Source organism: Puntigrus tetrazona, chromosome 24, assembly GCF_018831695.1.
Source record: "Puntigrus tetrazona isolate hp1 chromosome 24, ASM1883169v1, whole genome shotgun sequence".
NCBI classification, from domain to species: domain Eukaryota; kingdom Metazoa; phylum Chordata; class Actinopteri; order Cypriniformes; family Cyprinidae; genus Puntigrus; species Puntigrus tetrazona.
In genome coordinates, this window is record NC_056722.1 from 10751160 (window position 1) to 10772272 (window position 21113).

General features: G+C 37.3%; 1 protein-coding gene across 4 annotated transcripts in view; it reads right to left on the reverse strand.

Annotated features, from left to right (window-relative positions):
• Window positions 1-21113, reverse strand: part of dpp6a (dipeptidyl-peptidase 6a) — a 343738-nt gene that overhangs the window by 84649 nt on the left and 237976 nt on the right. The gene's annotated exons all lie outside the window — the stretch shown is intronic.

A 21113-nucleotide genomic window follows, 5' to 3' on the forward strand; every position in this document is an offset into this window, starting at 1 on the left:
GAAAATATCTCCATGAGCATGACAGGAGCTATTTCAAACTAACAATGAACGCTGCGTTCAATAAATCAGACCTGTTTGTTTATTAAAGCAGGGGACGTTACATCTCTCGTTCATAGAGATGCTGCCAAAACATAGAAATGACAACAAGCAGACGGCCAGTAGACACAAAGCATTTGAAGTTTAAGCAGAACGCATGCAAATAGAGCTGAAAGTAGCGTGCGGCTGCGGCCTGTGTTCTCACAGCTGACGTTTTTATTGGACTCAACACAGACTAATGGAGTGGAAGTCTAGTGGCGAGGGCAGCATTAAACTCTTTAAGGCCTGAGCTGTTAGTGACCTTGTTCCTGTCCTAATTGAATAGCGCGGCAGACATCATTAGCCTGGAGATAACAGTAGCCAGAGCCTGTTTACCGGGACACCCATTACAAGGACTCATTAAAGTCCTTTTCTCTGTGTGTGTCTCTCTCTCTCTCTCTCTGTTTCTGTTCTTCAACACTATTTCTCTCTTCCTCCCCTAGGTCACACGGACAGACTCTTCCTCTCCAGCATGCAGAGGGAGCTGCTGAACTTGACATGGCATTACTGCGCTAACCACCAGCGGAGCCTTTTACCCTGTTCTGCCTCTCATATGCACCCTGAATGACAATAACAGCTGTTTACCCACAATGCCCTGCTTCTTAATGATATGAGACACAAGAATGTATTAGTAATGAGCATGATTAATGCTTAAATGTGCCCACGCATAAATGGCAAAGCACTTACCGCAATCTTAGGCCAAACAGGGGCTGATTATTTACGTTTTTCCTTTCCTTTCTTCTTCTTTTTTAATTTTATCATCTTTTGTTATAAAAAATAAAAGTGTTGTTTGATTTAAATAGTTAAATGCATCACAGCAATTTATGCTTAAAGAAAGATGCATTGCGGAAATGCTCGATATGTGATTTTATACTAATGTGGAAAAAGATGTATTTATTTTAAAGTTATTTAAAGTTATTGCTGTACTTTGGATTAAATAAATGCAGGTGTGGTGGGCAGAAGAGATCTAAAAATCTTACAGTTCAAAAACTTTTGACTTTTAGTGTGTACACATATGCATACATCAGCAATCTGGTTAAAAAGACAACAATAACAACAATAATAATAATAGATCTTTAGTGTACAATTTTCATTAGTCCTCTGGTGACTGTAACACCAGCATATTGGAGTGATTTATGTGACATGAAAATATGTGACTAATGGCCTTCCTATTGCAATGCATCCCCTTTACTTGATCAGTCTCTTTTTGTGGGCTTTTTCAGAAACACTTACGGAACACTCTGCTGTTTCTGTTCCACTGAATGCCGTGTGTGGCCCTGACCTACAGCAATGTCTTGCAATACAGTCCAGTAATGGCCCACACCTGCCCTCTCATAAGACAAACACACGAGGACAGGACAACCTAGATCTATGACATCCATCCTGGGCTATTATCATAATGACCGTGCCATTACAGCAGCTGCTTAGCGAACACACCACACACCTGTTTATGACAAGCCCTCTGCCCGTTCCATTAAACCACCACAACACTTTCCCACCAGGAGAGCTATTATACTTTATAATGGCTGCAGTCCAGAGCACCATCATATTTGTTTTATATTTCTACCAGGAAACTCGAAACAATACAAAAACCCACGCTGACCACTAACTACAGCGTGCTTTCGTACGTGCGACACGAAAACACACGCAAGCTCACATCCAGATAATAATCTGCTGCCGTGTTGCGCGCACAAAGAGAAAGGGTACGGAAAAAATAAATAAATAAATAAAAGAGAAAGTGTTTTGGCAGGTGTGAAATGAATACAGATCTGTTGATAACAACAGAGAGAGAGCGCAGTACTCCAGCTTTCATTCCCTGATTGGAGGAGACTACAGCTTACAAAGCCAACAAAAAAAAAACAAAAAAACACACACACTTGAAAAGACACACTACAGCCTGAGTGCAGCTCAGAAAAACAATGGGAACAGACAGACAGGAGAGAGGATGTGAGGTGAATGTGCAAGCTGTAGGCCTGTTTTTGACATATAGAGCTAATCAATTACACCGAGTTCTGTGTGCACTTTACACATACGTGTGGCCTGAATTATATATGTGGAAACTCCACCGCTGTTAAAACAGCTAGATGTAAAAATGAATGGAAAAAAATTTTGCATCTATAAATAAACATACGCGCCGGTGCATAAAACGTGACAATAACTTGACATTATCGTTGGCGCAAGGGATTGGTGACACACGGCATAAAAACACAGAGCTTGAATGATTTGAATGTACGATACCGAAATTGTCCACTTATTGGTGGCACACACCGAACGAAAAAAATATTTAGTCCACTTAGCATGCTTGAATCAATGGCGAGCTATCATTTGCTTTCATTGAAATTCAAGGCAGAGCAAAGAGAAGCGTGTTAAATAGAGTAGATTTGAATTGCTAATCTTCATTGTCTGAAGTGACCTCCAAAGACTTTACATATTTTTGTTACATGCTAGATCAAGATTTACCCATGATTTATCTTTCTTGACTGGTGATTTCAGTGATAAACAACTATATTTCAAATATGCAGACAGTTTTCAAAAAGTCTGAGGCGTTCACAAACTGCCCACAGGCTGTTTACGGAGAGCCTGTTGCATATTGCAGATAGAAAAGGCCATGTTTCACAAAACAGCACGCTCTGAATATGATCGGTTGATTTCTCAATTTCTGAAAATCACGTTTCAATCAGGTGAATCAGGTTTTTAATCAGTCTCTCCGTTTACAAGTCCCCATGCTGCAACAATGAGCGTGTCAATGGATAGAATTTGCCAAAGTATAATGCTAATAATGAATTTTTGAGTTTACAAAGCATCTAAATGAGATAGTTTGAGATGTTTGATCTAATTAGCATATTTTGGGTTACATATTATTGTAGATTAAATTATGTCTTTAAAAAGTGTGGTCTCAGTGTTTTTTTCTTCATCTTGATGTAATTCTCTAAATGTAGGGAAATTTTAGTTTTTCTTCTATAGTAGTGTACTGTTGTTTAGTGATGTGAAGAGCGAAAATAAGTGAACACTCATATTGTCATGCTTTACTAGCTGAGACAAAAGAAAATCCTGTAAAAAAAAAAGCAAACGTCAATCAAAGCAACTTGGCACATTTGTAAAGAATATAGAATATAGAATTCAACTGAAGCTTGTAGTTATTTAGGCTTAATTATTCAGGGCTTGCTTTGACATAGCAACATTGGCAGTGACGTTTGTTAAATATCTAAATAACAGAAGGTGGAGGTCCTTTCATTGAAGCAATTTATGCCATCGCGTTATACACAAAACATGGCACGGCACGGATTGATAATACATTGGTAATAGAACATTTTCACTCCTCAAGTATGACACCTGCTGAGCACTTGTATAGTTATTGCCCACAAAGGCTCTACACTTTCCAAAGGAGCAGAGAGTGCAGCACAGATGCAAGTGTTCTTCATCACACTGAGTGAAAAGAGGGTGTGAATGTGATACTGCCCATGTTTCCCTACCTTTACCCAACTCGGAAACATCTCATCAGCGGGACTAACTCTGAGTCTAACACTTCCTGCAGTTACCTGCTCTGAAAGACAAATGACTTTGATAGCACAGCGGTATCGGGTTTTTTTACAGCCTGTGTCAACACTAACTCACGGCAAAACCACTGGGAAACATGGTTTAAGTGAAGACTTAGATATAACAGCTTAGGTAGTAGAGCAGGTTTGAGACGCCAGGTAGAATGATGCCTTTACAAATATGGCCATATTATCCCTATAATAAAAGGAATTTGATTATTACTTAACACGAGGTCTTTGCTTTTCTGAAAACAATAACCACCAGATTTCTGTGATGACTGACATTTACATGCCAGATGATAGTCCTTCTGGATAAGAAAACAATGAGTTTTTACACTGGCTGTTGCTTGCATCAGACAAAACAAGCTTCGATCGTCCATGTACGTGAAACATAATACTGAAATTTCACACTTCACAGAGGCTGATTTGGAATTCATCATCGACCGGCATCAGATAGCGAGTAAGAAAAAGAAAGAGAAATAAAGAAAAAGAGGAGGAGAAAAGAAACCCCAATTCCCCAGCCTGCACAGCTCTAAATGCATTCCTGCTGTGCTCTCTTAGCTCTCAAAGCATTGTTCTGAGATGTCTGGCAGGTTGCAATTGCCTGGCAATACCCTATGGAGGATCATGGGAGGGCATCAGGAGCCATTTGCTAAAAATCACTGTGGTGTTTGACTCAAAGAACGCAAATGTATTCCTTTAGACTAGAAAATAAGATCCCGGTTTCATTTTCTGCCATTAAAAAGGAATCCATGCTTCATGACGCATCTCAAAAATAAAGAAGGAGAATTTTTACCCAGCTGCTCTCAGCTCTCACTGGTCTAAGTGCTCTGCCTGTTATTTCTCTCTTAGCCAGCTAAAAGACAGTTTTATGATTCTCAAATGACCTTAAGTGTAGATGGCAAGATGTAGTGACTTGTTGTGAAACTGTGGAGCTGGTTTAAAAGGAAGATTAACAGTAAACAGGGGAAACCCTGTGATGGCATGTAATATAAAACATGGGATGTAATGATTTTTGTATTGTACGATTTATGGTCATTTTCTAAATCATCAAAGTGATCATCCATATCCCCTTGTCAGTGGGGGCTTTTGAGTGAGCAGAGCATCTGCTGACGCACGCCGTGCTGCGTTCATTGTCACAGGAATATCCCAGCTGAAGATAATGAGGAAATTACATTGCTCCCTTTGATAAGTGCATTCCAAATGACTAAATAAATGACACAAACATGCTCTGCTCACTCAAGTCTCCACTAAAAGGGCATAAGGATGATACACAATATCCAAATTTATACACCCCTATATGAAACAATCAAACACAGCATGAGTTTACTGCCAATTCCAATTGTTGAATTGTTCAATTTTTGACCTCACAACTGGATATGTTGTGTGCTATATAAAGTTGGTTATTAAAAGCTATTATTTGTAATTACATATTAACTGTGAATTCATCTAATTACAAAGAATTCAGAAACACGCAGCATTTGTTGTTATTTCAATTCTGTTTTGATTTATTACGTTTATTTATTTATTATTTAATTAACTGTCAGCTTTAAACTCAAACCCCCTGCAGTATCTTTACAAACAACAATTTAGGAAACCCTGATGTAAGGCAAAGGTTTAACACTTAACTAAATATATCTTTCTATTTGTACTTTTATATAAATACGTCAATATGATACATGATTATTCTATCTAAATTAATTCGGAAAAAAGAAAGGTCTAAAGTAATTGAAAAGTAATCCGAAAGTAGTCTGATTATACTACCTAAAATTTGCAATGTAAATGTATTGGATTATGTTACTAAATACAATTGATTTAATGTAGAAATGTTGATTTTATTTAGAATCAGTAACATATTACCGCATAAAACGATCGACAAGATTTTAGTTAAATCGCTCACCCCTAATATAGAGATTAAGCACTCTGGCCAGTTTTCTATCTATTGTACTGGTTGTTGTTAATGGTGCAAATTGCAATAAAGTCATGTTCTTCAGCAGACCAGGGCTTTGAAATGAAGGCTTTCTGTTCGATTGGGAGAATGTGACAATCCATAAGTGAGGCTCATTACCTGCAGTGCAGCCACCTCGTCAGTGAGTATTGAACATAAACGAGCTGAGCAACGCTTGTGTAACATGCCATTATTGATCAATGCACAGCAGGGAGCCAGTTCATCAAGCCATTCTCACTTTTCTCCAGCCGTCTGAGACCCAGGAGTGGACGAGACATTTGTAGAGTTCAATCTAACATATCTTATCACTCATCTCCACCAATCACCAAGAGTATAGAAAACTGGAGGTGTGGTGCAGAACCTTAGGTTCCCTATGATCTGCAATCATGATCAAGATAAAGAGAATTACCTGAGCTCCAGGGTCAATGAATGCAGACAAATATAATGCCCAAAGCATGAGTAAGGTGTGGTAAGTTTCATCAAGGCAAGAATTCCAAAGAATGGAATGAAAGACAGATATATATATATATATATATATATATATATATATATATATATATATATATATATATATATATATATATATATATATATATATATAGCTGCAGAAAAGGAAGAATGATAAGATTAGGATATTGAAAAAAAAGAGAAAATGGTGATCTTTGATTAGCAAGGAAAAAGACAAGGACAGAATTGGTTCAAAGCATCCATCTAAACATGTTTCCATCCAAATTTGTGGTGTATAATATGTACCATGAAAAGTGCTGCTCTTTATAGCAGGGTTTGGAAGTATCCTTATAAAGTATCACACCATGTCTACACGGAACTCTTTGCATCATGCTTTTCTGCAGTTCGAGAGCTTCCAATCTCACAAGAATGTTCCATCTCCATTTGTCCTGTCGCCCGAAGTAACAAAAGTACACATAGTACATCAGAAAAAGAATAGAGCATTCATTTACTGTTGGAGACTCGCAGTGTCACTCTGCATCTGGTGTTGTATTATTATTATAATGGGTTTATGTCCAATATAGACAGGGTAGTCATTATTACTTTGATGATAAGCAATTTTGAGGAGGCTGATATTGTCAGAATTTGTATGTAACAGCCAAATAAGACATGCTTGGCTTTGAAGGTCCAGAACCAAAGGATCAACATGTCCTGATATGTGTCTTTGTGAATAAGTCATGAGGCTAAACCCCACAGTCCTTACAGGGCCCTGTAGGGTTATAGGACTTCAGTGCTCAATTGAAAGACCAACATAGAGCCCCAGGCAAGCACTGGGTGCTTGGGGTGACAACCAAATGTTGAGCCCCGGGGCAAAGAGATCACAGCAGAGGTCTAAGAGAACATCCCGCTTGCAGCCATGCAGAACAGTCCACCTCCAGCTGGAAACCACTGAACCTGTGACCCACATCATAGACATACTGTAGTGACCTGCACATCTATGGCTAAAGCTAAATTCAGAAAGGCAGCTACCTGAAATACAGAGATATGGAGATCAAAGAACATTATATGGAGGGGCTGTGGAGGTGTCATATGAATTTTTTTCATGCAAAAAAAAAGTTATCAGTGTCTCACATGTCATTACAAACCATGTATATGACATAAAACTACTCAGAATTGGTAGAATGATTAGGTTATTTGATGTGCAGGGTCCATCAAGCAGCGCTGTAGTCAAGACCAGCTATTTTAAGTTCAAGTTCAGATCATGACAGTTCAGATAGAGTAAAAAGAGGATCACACATGAACTTTGACATAGACCACAAAACATTTGAGTGTTTTGATCTGAGAGTCTGAGTCTGAATAAGTCCAAATACTCTCAAAGGTCATGACCAAGACCAAGTTCTTATGAGTACATCAATATTGCCATCAGGCTAAAAAAGTGCCTTGAAAAAGATGACTTGCTAGACTCCAAAGTTGAGTTTTATGTTTATTATTTTACACACTTAATTATGAATTGATTTCATCGCTAGCCACTGGAAACACACACTCAAAAAATGGTTTTGCGCTTCTGTTCGTTTTACACATGCACTTCATGTGTTTACAGATTTGTTGAATTTGAGACAGACGGAATTACGATAGACCCATTGTAATCAACAATCTTTGCTTAAATACATCTAGACTGAAAAACCTACAAAGATGTTTGCAAATCGAAGAGTCCTTGGACTAATTATTAACCTTCTTGGTACCCACTGCACAGGTAAGAACAATTGCACTCAACGAAACCTTGTATTAAAGGATAAGTTCACTACAAAATGAAAATTATGTCATTAATTACCCTCATGTCATTCCAAACCTGTAAGACCTTTGTTCATCTATAGAACACAAATTTAGTTTATTTTGATGAAATTGGAGAGCTCTTTGACCCTCTATAGACAGCAACCCAACTGAAACAATCCAGCTCCAGAAATTTAGTAAATACATTGGTAAAACAGGATGTGACATTGGTGACTCAACATTACTTTTGTGACACTACAAGGATATTTTTTTCTTTTGCTCAAAAAAAAAAAAACATAATTCACTTAACTATTCTTCTCCCCTGAGTTACACCTTCCGCCATTTTAGAAAGTGTTTTTTACATATGCTTTCCCCAAAGTGTAAACACCTAGTAAAGTGATACACAGTAGTCACGATGGCACTGTATAATTGTATATAATTGTGTATATATTTTTTTCCAAATATTCCCAGATGTCTTAACTACATCATGAAATATTTGGATTCTCAAATTCATTTTACACCTTTATAGACTGATGCGTGTTCTGTGTTAGCAAAATCACACACACATGTGGTGTTTACATTCAGATGTACTCGATAATGGCAATTTGGAGAGGAATTGTTGAATTAACTTTTTTTTTATTCTTTGCACACAAAGCATGCTTGCAGTTTTGTAAAATTATGGTTGAACCATGTCACATGGACTGTTTTACTGATGTCCTTACTACATTTCTCAGCCCATGAGCGTTTCAGGTCTCTTAATGTCTATGCAGGGTTAGAGAGCTCTCATATTTCATGAAAAACGGTACTGCTATGGTTTCATTTTACACTGAAATGTTTCTTAGAATAACATCTTGACTGCTTGCCTGTATTTCCTGTAAGGAAAAGATGATACAGAATAAAAAATTGATGACTGTTTTTTTTTTTGAATGTGCAATTTTTTGTGCTATTAAAAATGTAAAGGCAAAATCTCATAAATGTTGTTTGCATCTTTAGACTAATGACTTTGAAGTACCTGATTAAAGCAGTCTTTATATGGAGTATATAGTGAGTATTTTTTATTTAATTAAATTATTTTTTTTAAGGATGATGCATGCTTTGGTAAAGGTAATACATAAGAACTTAGTACTTCATCCTTTTAATCTTCTCTATGATACAGACGTTTCTGGCACTCAGGAGGTGAACCAGAAGACTCTATGTCACACGATTTAAAATTGCAGACACTAAAGACGTTGGAGTACTGGAAGATAAAGTTCTTCTGGACCCTAGCAGTATACTCTATGCAAAGCCATGTTTCTGTGACTGAACTTGAGCAAACTTCCTGAAATCAGGTAAGTACTGCAGAACTTATTTCTGGAGCCAATTTAATTGGTTACCTTCAGATGCCAATTAAATGACTATAATTTCATATATATGCTATTTTGTAATCGTGTAATGTAGTTTCTACTGTATTTCACTGAAGGTAACTGAACGTTTTGCTCTAGCTTGATATTAACAAATACACTCGATAATTTGGAATACATCATTATGATTCATTACAAGATAATCACACACAAAAAATGTTTTGTTAAATGTAGGGTAACTTCAAATCGAATTCACTTAAAGTTAAAGTAGCTAGAACAAATTGGATGGAACCACTGTCCATCATTTAAGTTTAGCATAACTTAGTTGTTTGAAACAACCCTCATTATGTTGATAAAGTGAAATACATTTGGCCAGTTTTTAATAAATCAAAACATGTTCACAAAACTTAACCGGTTTAAGATGCAAGGAAGTGAATAAATTGAGTTGGTTGGACTTGACACTTTCATATCGATTCTTCATAATTGTGTTGACACAATGCAAAGACTTTGCATAGATTCAAAAAATTTCATCCATGTTAATAAAAAACAATTTGCTTGTGGGGAACCACTGTCCATAACTGAATCAAGTTAGTTTAAAGACTCATTTTTTGGAGTGCAGATACTAAATCCCCAAATAAAATAAAAACATCCTCAACACTGTCATGCCCGTGGACTTTTTGTTGCTTTTTTCCATACCCCATGTGCTCTGTGTGTCCTAGTTTCTGTCATGTCTATTAGTAAATCATTATGTTCAGGTGTGTGTCATTAAGTCATTTCCTTTACAAGTTCCAGTTTGTTCTATGTTCAGGGTCAGATGAAACAGATGAAGCGTTAAATGGAGCTGGTATGGATAAAGTGTGTGCAAGTCTTATGGTGCATCTCTGGGGATAATGAAGAGATTTTGCAATCAGCCCCTACAGATGTAGCAGTCAACTATGCATTTAAAGCCACATCTTCCTTTATCTTTTGTGATGCTGCTTACCATGGCATGGTGGCTCAATATTTTGCATTGTCACCTCACAGTAAGGTGAGAGTATTAGATCTCAACCTTCGGACAAGCTGTTTTGGAAAACGGATGGATGGATTTTTGGACGGCAGGTGTTTGATGGAGGGTTCAGTTGTTCATGTGGCACTTGATAAAGAGATCTGATTTGCAGACTGGGTGCATGCTTATGTTTCACCGAGCTGGATAAGAGACTAATCTGCAAATTCTCACTTATTCTTCTCTTAATATTCCTGCCATGTCTCAAGTGTTTTCTAGCTAATGTGAAATCGAGTAGGGTTTTACTGCTAAACAAACATGCTCTGCATCTGCGATGGATGCAAAAATAGAAGGGTAAAAAGCCTCTGAACAGACAATCTGTTCTCAAGATGAAGAAGAAAATAAAAATAAGCATAAAAGAATATGTCCATGACACACACAAAATAATTCCTGGCATATTTGTGTTCTGCATGGACTGGCTGAACTGTTACAGAATTGTTTCTGCACCAATAGAGAAGACAAATTATAGTAGCTTGTCTGAAATAGGGTAAATAACATGTCAATGACAGATTGACCTCCAGACACCCACAAACATCTCTCATTTGTACACATGAGAAGAATGGAAAAACTGACCCTTCACTAAGTGAAGTTTCCTTGGTTACTGTTGATAGCTTTCACAAGCTTTCATATTGCAACACTTATCAGCCACCATGAAAGTGTATCACATTAAACGAATCACCTCAGAAATTGTTAAATAATACATGGGTTAAAGGTGCAAATGTTCTTCGGTTGGCGTAGGTATTGGTGTACTTTAAATGCTGATATTACAATGTCATCTATTAATATGGATCACCGTAATTACAATGATATGTAGTGGTTATGGAGTGATTTACAAAAGAAGAATATGAGTAAAAAAACAAACACACTGATAGCAGAACACAATTAAGTCACACACACTGTGAACTTGTGAACACCACAATCTGAATCAATGTACTTAACATTGAATGCACCTTGAAAAAAAAAGTATTCAGAAAATCTCAATTTTCAAACAAACTTACTTACAAACATACTTTAGACAAACCCTTGTCAGACAGAATTGTGGATGCCAATATTTGTCAAGGTCGGAGAAGTAATTAATGTTTAAAGTACTTGTTAAGCCTGAGAGACTAGCATTTAGGTGTTATGATTTGTGTAAACTTCATGAATATGAACAGATTTTCTGTTGGCAGCAACCTTGGGTCAGAGACCCAAGTGTACAGAGAAATCAAGTGGTACAGTGGATAAAATTTCAGTTTATTTCATCACATTTACGACAAGAGAGAAACACCTTCGGAGGGCAGCTGCATTCAGTGCCTGACCTTCTGAAATATACTAAACTGATACGCCATCCTCCACCATCAGTGGTTTAACCACTGATTTCTAGTTATTTTCTCTTTTGGAAGCTTAACAAAATAGTTTCACAACAAAACGCAGCATCTACAGAACATGGTGCTGGCAGCAGAAGGAACACTACAGTGAGAATAATAGAGAATAATTCTTTCTTTGAATAAACACTTGGGCGGTGTTATGAAAATAAACCCACATAGTGACGTAGAGCCGTAGAGGGATCTTTAAACAAGTTGACTTTTAGACAGAATTTCTCTTTGGTTTTGAGACTTTGCAACTTTAGGGATCTTATCCATGCACAAATAGCTTGTAACACTCCAAAAAGAAAGGGAAATTTTAAGCGAACGAATACTCTACTAATACTCTATAGTTGACATGCAGTAGCAAGGTTATTTAAAGTTAATTAGCTAAAGAATTACATATATTAATTTACTTAAAGTTATAGTACGTTAGTTAGTATTACCTTTAACAAATTGGCATACCCAACATGGCAAGACCATAATATTCATAAACATGTAAATATTCATAAAGATTATTCAAGTGGACTAAATTATATTTTTATACTAAAAGTATCATTTTTTGTTAAAAAAATTAAAAAATTAAAAATAACAATAATAATAAAATCTTTTAGAAAACCAAGGGTAAGACTCAAGTTGCTTCAATAAGAACTTTCTAAAAGGCAACTAAGGTGCAAATCAAACATCAACATGCTATTGCTATTTATGCTGGGCTGCTTATTCTCCAAGGGACATTAAGAATTGAAAAGCAACTTTTCCTATTGTTGTTATCTATCATCCTTTATTCCCAACTGCATGCTCGCCTGGGCCTATGTGGCTACCATGGAAACAATATAATCAAGGCAACATGGTCCACTATAAAAATCGAAAAACTCACTAGTCTGCAGTTTAAAAAATTCAAGGTAACAAAAATTACAATCTTTATTTACTTGCTCTGCCAAACCTTTCATGCAGTAAAAAAAATGGAAAATTAAGCTTTAACAAAAAAAACCCAAAAAACCAAAAAGTACTAAAAACTATCAAATAAATTCTTAAAATTTAATTAGGCAAAAACTGTTCCATACAACTCGTGCATTATATATCTTCCACATGATTGATAGTTTTTTTTCCTTACTGTTTCTCCTTATATGTTCCACAGAATAAAAAACACCATACAGGTTTTAAACGATGTAAATAATGATAGATTTGGGTAAGCTATCATTTTAATACTTGCTCTTGGTCCTTACTGAATACATAAGGAGGCTATGAGTGCTGTAATGTCATGCCAACTATGTGATAGTGACTTTGCAGAGGATATGTTTTTAAGTGTTATAATTTAACAATAGCTTGAGTCTTTTATTAAACTCCGCCATAAAACCACTTAAAGTAAAAACTCAAAGCATAGGCTCCAAATAGCAGTAAGGGACTATGGCTCTTATGATGTTTTATCGATCCCCTGCAATTTCTGGGGATGATGCTCATGGCCATGATAAATTTCAAGACCTCTTTCTTAAAAGCAATCTTGTTGCTGTTCTGCGCTTGAAGGGAGAGGACAAAACACAAAAGCAACTTTTCTTTATTTCATGTATTCCTTTTAGTTCATTAGTTTTGTTTGCTTCATTTCCATTGCAACCAGGCTGGGGCCAAACTCAATTAACATGGGCTCCTCTACTCTCCGCCACCTGCTTTATCCACTTTATATGCATTAATTATGTGATGCATCCTCTCAGGACCACAACACTTCTCGCTAATGCACATTACTAAATCACAGTCTACACACATGAACCAGTGGCTGATTTGTCAACAAATCATTCAACACAAACCCATCTTACAGCAGAAGACAGCTGTCACGCATTTTTGGAGTAATACATATCTAGTTCATTCGTTAAATTTTAAAAGGCACAGAATGATAGGTCCATTACATACGATCTGATAGCATTCACGTGATTTACATGGCAAGCTGATTGTTGTCTGCTGATTCGGGTGTCAATGAGTTTGCTTACACCTACAGAAACCCTCCACCTGTCTAGATCTGTTACATGATTTGTGTATGCTGATTCATGCAGTAGCAAAATATATAACAAGCCCAGAAAAGAAGCAAGCAATACTTGCTAGTTTCCTAAGATCAAATACACTAAAGGCCAGGACATACATAGTCTCACGTTGCCAGACCTACAAACTGGCCTTCAAGAGTGAGAAGGCACAAGGTTTGTGAAGGCAAACCGCTTATCCAGTTATACCATGAAATAAGCATGAATGAATATCAAAAGGTATCATGTCATTGCTAATCTACACTCCTATCTGGTTTGTTTCTCAGATAAAACAGAAGATCTGTAGTTATGATTGGTCAGATCACCTGTCAGTCAAACTCTTGGCAAAGGGTCAATTGACCAATACACGGCAAACAATGTTTTTTTTTTTAGCTTAGACTAATCAAAGTATTTGAAGCATATTATTTAAACAGCTACAACACTTATTTACTTGATCTGAATAAGCGTTTTACCTGTTTAAATCATATGCTCTCACCAGAAAATATTAAGTAGCCTATGTAGAAGGACAAACAAATTCCTTTTAACTTCCCTCTCACGTCATCATAGCCTACACATTCCCAGTGATTTGAGTTATCCTTCTCTATCAAGCGAGCTAAGTATGATTTACATGTGAATTCTTTCTACATATGCAGTTATATTACAGGTAGTTGGCAGTAGTTAAATTGTACCCGTGATGGAGCGGTGGTGAAACACTCTTGGAGTGAGTGAAAACCCGCAACTCTCCGACCTTTAAAAAATCTGATCCGTTCAAAATTGCACCGTTCCACTCAAATGCTCTGACTATAAATGACAGCAGTCTATTTGTTGTCATTTAGATCCATCCTCTTTTTTTTACTCTGAAGAAGCCTGAATTTTTCTTGACAGGTGCAGGGCCGTTTGAGTTAAACCAGCAATAGGACAGGTTTGGCACTCAACTGGTTTAAGGGGGGGGGATGGCTCTGATTGCTCCAACATGCTTAATAAAAGAGCTTTAAAACTGTTTGGCCAAACAAAAATTAAAACATATTTGAAGCAAAACTCAATCAAACAACAACTCTCTGTACACATATTGTTGATTTTTGGTTCCAGAAAGCCATTTCAAAATCAGCCAAGCTGCAAACCAATAGGCTGGATGATTGGATGCACAGGAGAAAATGAAACCGAGCGCAGAGATTGAGGCAAGTATAAATAAACAAAGCCTTAAAAATGGGTGTGTGAGTCACGGACAGCACTCCAAGGCATTAGTCACAGTAACGACACAGCCCAAGAAGGGGTGGCTGATGGAGTCTCCTCTAAAAACAGGCCTGCTGATGACAGACGGCCGCTGTGAGAATCTACCCACCATCTACAAATCCCCATTCGTTCGGTTTCTCTGACACACGTAAAGGTTGAATCCACTTTATGAGGATTTAGTGAGCTGTGGGAAAAGAAAAAAGGGTATTCACAGAGTAGAGAGACGCAATCCTGCTGCTTATTTTCAGACAATTGTAGGGAAAAGAAAAATGTACGCTGTGGAAATTGTGTCGACTTTGGTTGGTATTTATACGGAATGGAATTGGGTAGAGTGGTGGCTGCATGCCGCTGTGATGGAGGGAGATCTGGGTCTGCACACATGATGGATAAGACAGGGAAAACGAGCTAATGAGCTCTGGCCAGAAGACAGAGAAAGAGAAACTCTTGCAGGGAAGTTTGGACATCTGTGAGAAAGAAACCGTATCTTTCAGGCTGTTTGAAGTGGAATTTAGGACAAAACCTCAAGGCCTCTCTCTTCTCCAACACACGTGCAGATAAGAAACATGCACAGAAACAGAAAGGAAACCGTCCGTATGGGCTTTGCTGCAAGGCTTGTGCCTTTCTCTTTGATTAGAAATAAACCAAGGCTTTGCACGCAGCCCGTTTCGTCCCTGAAGCAATGCTGTCAACTCAGCGAGACACAGAGACCTGCACAGCTAAAGGTTATCAGAGGGACAGTATGAGAAATCAGGTGGATTTCCACGATAGGTCCCACTACATCCTTTGCTCACCTTAGCTATTAACAAGAGTCCCTCCAGTTTTTTGCGATTCCATGATCACTGAGTACAATGTAAACCTTTAGTATGTCTTTTTTAAGTCATCTGGAATGTCACCATAAACCATAAGCCTGTACACACACACACACACACACACACACACACACACACACATAAAACTGTTAAGTACACACAGTATATTTATGTCTCTCAAACAAGAGGCTGGAAACTTAAAACAACCCATTCAAATGAACCAATCTGCTTTTCAACTGAATCAGTTTTCCCAGAACTGGAATGGACAGGATGTTCCAGGACCGCGTGTTTGATCAGTTTCTTAGATTACAGTCTTGTATTCACTGTTTTCAGTCAAGTGACCTGCTTCGAAGGCCTGGAGGGCAAAACATCCATATAACTGCAGCACAAGCATGTAAATTTTTTATCTCAAATATTTAAATGACCTCTCAAAACAATAATATGAAGGTATGTGAACAAAATTCAAGTTTTGGCAATTTGCAATCCATATTAGCCCGCGGCAATATTTCAATCATTTAACGGCACGACAAAAACATTGTAGAAACACTTAAAGTGTCTTCATATATTTAAAACAGTATTCATATTAAAATATGAAATTCAGTAATCTTTGTATTAATGATGTGTAGTTTAAATAGGAAAGCAGACGAGGCCGGTATATGAACACAATATGCTTAATGGTTCAGTGTTTGTATAGATACACTGAATATTTGGCAACTGAAATTGTCGATGAGGAGAGGAAAGGTGGCTTTCGATGGTTACCGTGTGATGACTTCACGAAAAGGAGAATGATTAATAAATAAACTGCAGACCATTATGTTTTCTAATACACACACAGATTGCATGTGATCAGACAGCTCTGCACGAGTTTGGGTGTATCTGCTTGTTGGCCAGGGTTCAAAGTCCTAATCTGTGCTGAAACATTGTTACTCATCAGCTGCTCAGTAACATTTTCATGCATTTTTAAAATAAAATAATAACAGCTCTACTAATACATTTATTATAACACTCACACATAGTGTTCCAATTAGGATCTCTAATATTTTTCTAATGTTTTGAAATAATTCTCTTCTGCTCAGCAAAGCTGTGTGTATTTGTACAGTAAAAACAAATACATGCCTGATTCAAGAAGAAAAAAAAAAAGTTAAATTGTATATTTAAGAAATGTTTAGTGTTAAGTAAATATTATTAAATTTATTTAAACAAATTAAATTATTTAACCATGTTCTGTATTGAGCCTTTGGTTCCTTTTGTTCGGCTTAGGCCAAGAATTCATAATGCTTTTCTATGAGAAACCACTTAACTTAAAGCTTGCATGTTGTGTTTATATTCTTGCTTCATCTGCTTGCTTGTACAGAATATACATAATCTATAAGGTGTTTACTGAGTTTCACCTTTTAGTATCTGCATTTTACAACATTGCTACTTAATGCAAACTGCATTTGACAGTGAAGAAAGCTTCATTTTTCCCACCAATAAGAGTGTGACGTCACATGAAAACTACAGGTTGTGTGCGATAGAGAGTGTGAGCGAGTGAGTATGTGTGAAATACACTCGCTGACAAGGTTTCCAAATAAGAGTCTGCTGACATGGGTCCCAGCAGCATGACGCCAAAACACCATCTCATTAAAGCCACAAAAATAGACCTGTGTGAACACAATTATACACTGAGCAGAGAGTGATGCTCACCAAATATCGCAGTAAGCTTCTTTCTCTCTCCTTCTCTCAGAGCTGTTTATCCAACCCTCCCAGTACGGAAAAATAAATATATATTTCCAGGGGAACGATTAAGGAGTCTGCATTTATAAATTATGCTGGAGACTGTTTACTCCTAACTCTCGAGAGCCTGAATCAACCTGTTGACAAAGTAATACAGTAAAAAAAAAAAAAAAAAAAAAAAAAAAAATATATATATATATATATATATATATATATATATATATATATATATATATATATATAATTTTTCAAGATATATAAGTAGACATATCAGTCTTTCCTCTTATGCCATAAAGCTATTTAAAGAGACAGTTCACCCAAGCATTCTGTCATAATTTGCTTACTTCCAAACCTGTATAAGCTTCCTTCTTATGCTGAACACAATAAAAGAGATTTCGAAGAATGTCGTTAAACAAACAGTTGATGGATATGAATAAATCAGTGAATGGTGAAGGAATGAGAGGAACATAAGTGGCACTAGGGACAAAAAAGTTACAAAATAAAAAAATGCTAAAAAAGATAGAAAATGCTACTTTTCATGGGATTTCATGGGACTATAAAGGTATAAGGTAACGCTTCTGTGGTGTTTACTGTTAAACAAAACATGTTTCAATTAATTCTCAAATTCCAACGTGTGGAAATGTAAAATTTAGTATAGTATAAAATGAATGATGTGAGAAATATTAATATCAAATGAAATGGAAACAAAATAATTTCATACTGTAGTTTGAGAGATCTGCTACCCTGTTTGATTTAAAAGAAAAATGCTTGTCACATCCCAGTGATGTGTGTTTCATTAAATAGAGGCAAAATTTTGGGAAGAGTATTTAAGTAGACGAAGGCCTAAATCTAAAAGAGAATTTTAATAATACTGAGATTAGATTGGCTATTCGATCCATTCGAGTGCTCAGTGTGCAGCTGCTGCTACACTAATAATGTGAGCCACTGAGGCGAAACCTTCCAAACTGGACAGAAATGCTTTTCGCACCATGTCTTCCCTCAAAAAAGATGACTTCTTCCTTTAATTTGTATTAGTAATTCACATTAAGCTGAGAGCGGAGGCTGAGAATGAATGCTAGATTGCCATCCAATTTAATGTCTGGCGGCACATCAATCACAAATTCTGATTTCACAGAGGCAATATCTGCCCGAGGCAATCGTCTGCTTTATACGAGAGGGATGTGTCGTCGAAGAACATTAGGCAGAGGTATGATGGTGATATTTAGACAGCGTACTATACGTCGCTATTAGAGAAAGGGCACAAAATAGCAAGAAATTACTTTGAATATCGCATCCATTACATCCTCATCCAGTGCACCTCGTCTCTCTTATCTGACCGTCTGCCTGTCAGAGTCTGTAGGGATGACAGCCACACAGGCGCTAGTAATGTGATTTTCTCCTCGCTTGAGGTTAATTTTACATTGATTAATGTCTTTTGAGAAGGCTGTAATAGTATTTGGAGGAGTTACACCGCTTGGGTGCCTTGCAAGCAAGATTACATCAGCAGATAACATTTCAGCCATGTAGTGCGAACACACTGCGAAGTAACTATGTTATGGTGTGGCTCCAGCGTTCCAGCAGGTGTGCGACGCTGCCACGCTGAGAACAGTTGGCCAAGCACTTTCAAATTCATTACCTGAAAGGCTGTCAGAAGTCTCTCTGTGTAGTTTGCTTCCTCTCTCCCTGACTCTAAAGTGACTGTATGCTGCAACTGATTGGGTTATGGCAAGCGGCCAGATGAATATTAGGTTATGGTGCTCTTCAAACTATCTCTCACACAACTCCACTGACCCCTCTTCCTCAATAACATTGCAGAGGCATAAAAAGTAAGGGCCACTGGTGGATCAGGGAAATGTTACAATGACATTATTTTCCAGGCTGGTCCTCTGCAGTCTTGCCGTGTGGTTTGGCATTTCAAAAGTGTGGATTTATTGGCTCTTGCATTATTAGCTTCAAATAGCGATACAGGGCAAGAGAGTCTGTGAAATTTGAAGGTTTTACTGGACAGTGTTCAGACTGCCTCCCTCAATGTATTTGAATATACATCAGGACAAGACCACAGAAACAAGTCCTCTGCACAATGTGACTCTGCTGCAGCCTAGGTTTAAACTACTGGTTGTGTCTGGCCACAATATTTCAACACTCCATTTCCCTGTTTAAGACTGTTAATCTGCATTGGAAAAAGTGCTGTATAAATAATAGTGATTTGACTTGACTAAAAAACTTTATTTAGTCAATGAAACACACTTATTATAGTACTTTATCAGCTGAGGCAAAGATAAAAGCATGAATGGATTAGGGGTGTCACGATATACCAGTATTTATGATAACAGTGACATTCAAATATCGTCACAGTGTTCATTTAGGGTGTGTATATACTGATTTTGGCCATGATATTCCTAAAAAGAATTCCTATAATAACACAACACATAAATTATCCAGCGCTAGTGCTTAGTTGATCTGCCAGTTAGCAATATTGCGCCTTAACATTGACACTTACTGAGCTCCATGCATGAACTGTGTTCCAACTGACATAGTCCCTACACAATGTTCATTGCTCTCTACTCCCTGAGCAGTGGAAATTACTTCACTTTGCAACATTCATTAACCTCTGTAAATAATTAAAATTTACATTCACCTCTTGCACACTTTGAATGGGACGTATACCAACTATAATTATGGAGGAATATTCTGAAGTCTACATCGCAGGACACTTACGTTTAAATACAAAAAAATTTAAAGTAATAAGAGAAATGTGCAGAGCGGTGGTACAAGAGGACTGGAATTAAGAACCGCTGCCTTATTCTGCAGAATCTGTCAGCCTGCGGTCAGTGCAAAGGGGCGGGCAACCTTCTTTATTTTGGACAGGTATAATAAAGGAATTAATTATTGTGTAAAGCATTCTAGTATTAGTGTCATTTACATTTATTCATGAACATTGCAGCATAATAACCACATAAACCCTGGCTGTAATCCAGGTTTTAAGATGTTAATCTAGGGTTAAGAAAAGTGTGAAAGGCCTTTAAGAAAGATGTAACAAGAATTTAAAAAGCTACATCTAAATCTGAAATGCTTTTCAAGGCACTATAAAGAACCAGGTAATGGAGCAAACAGTCTGGGCCAAAGTCCCCTTACCTAGTCATTACTGCAAACGATGCATGCTTGCTTTTTAACCTTCTGGATTTATGCACTGCGAGATCAAAACTCCATCTGAGTGAATCCCGAGAGTAATAAAAGACTTGATGGAATGCTGTTTCATAAGCAGCTAGAGACTTCAACAGGCCAAAGCTTTACACAGCTCAGTGAAGCCATATGCCATATGTCGTCTCTCCGTAGAGGTGCTGAAAAAAGACAAATCCCCTTAAAAAAGACAGTAATGCAGTCATCGATTTTACCAACTGCAGAGTCAACCACCTGCTCATTTATTATACTGTAATACTGAATTGTACTGTATTGCATATTTTTGCCTGCTTAATGTAGGAAGTACTGCTTCACTGTCTCTGACTATTTAAATTAAACATGCAACATCTGTATTCGAAACAACTGGGAAGGAACTGAATGGTGCGTTCTCAATATGTGGTCCAGAAGCAACGTGCTAATGCCATGTGACTAGCTGAAATTTTACAAAACTTGCAGGAAATCATTTGTGGCAAACTTGATTTAGTGGAACAAGTGCATTAGACCTTGCAGATGCCTTGAGGACGTGTCCACATACAAGTGCATTGTACGGTGTTACAATGGGTGTTATTCATTAACAGCTGGCGCTTTTTGTGCAGTTCACAAATGGCACTTTCTGGTAAGTGTAAATTACCAGCAATCACCAACGGCTGTGGCTCAGCATGTTT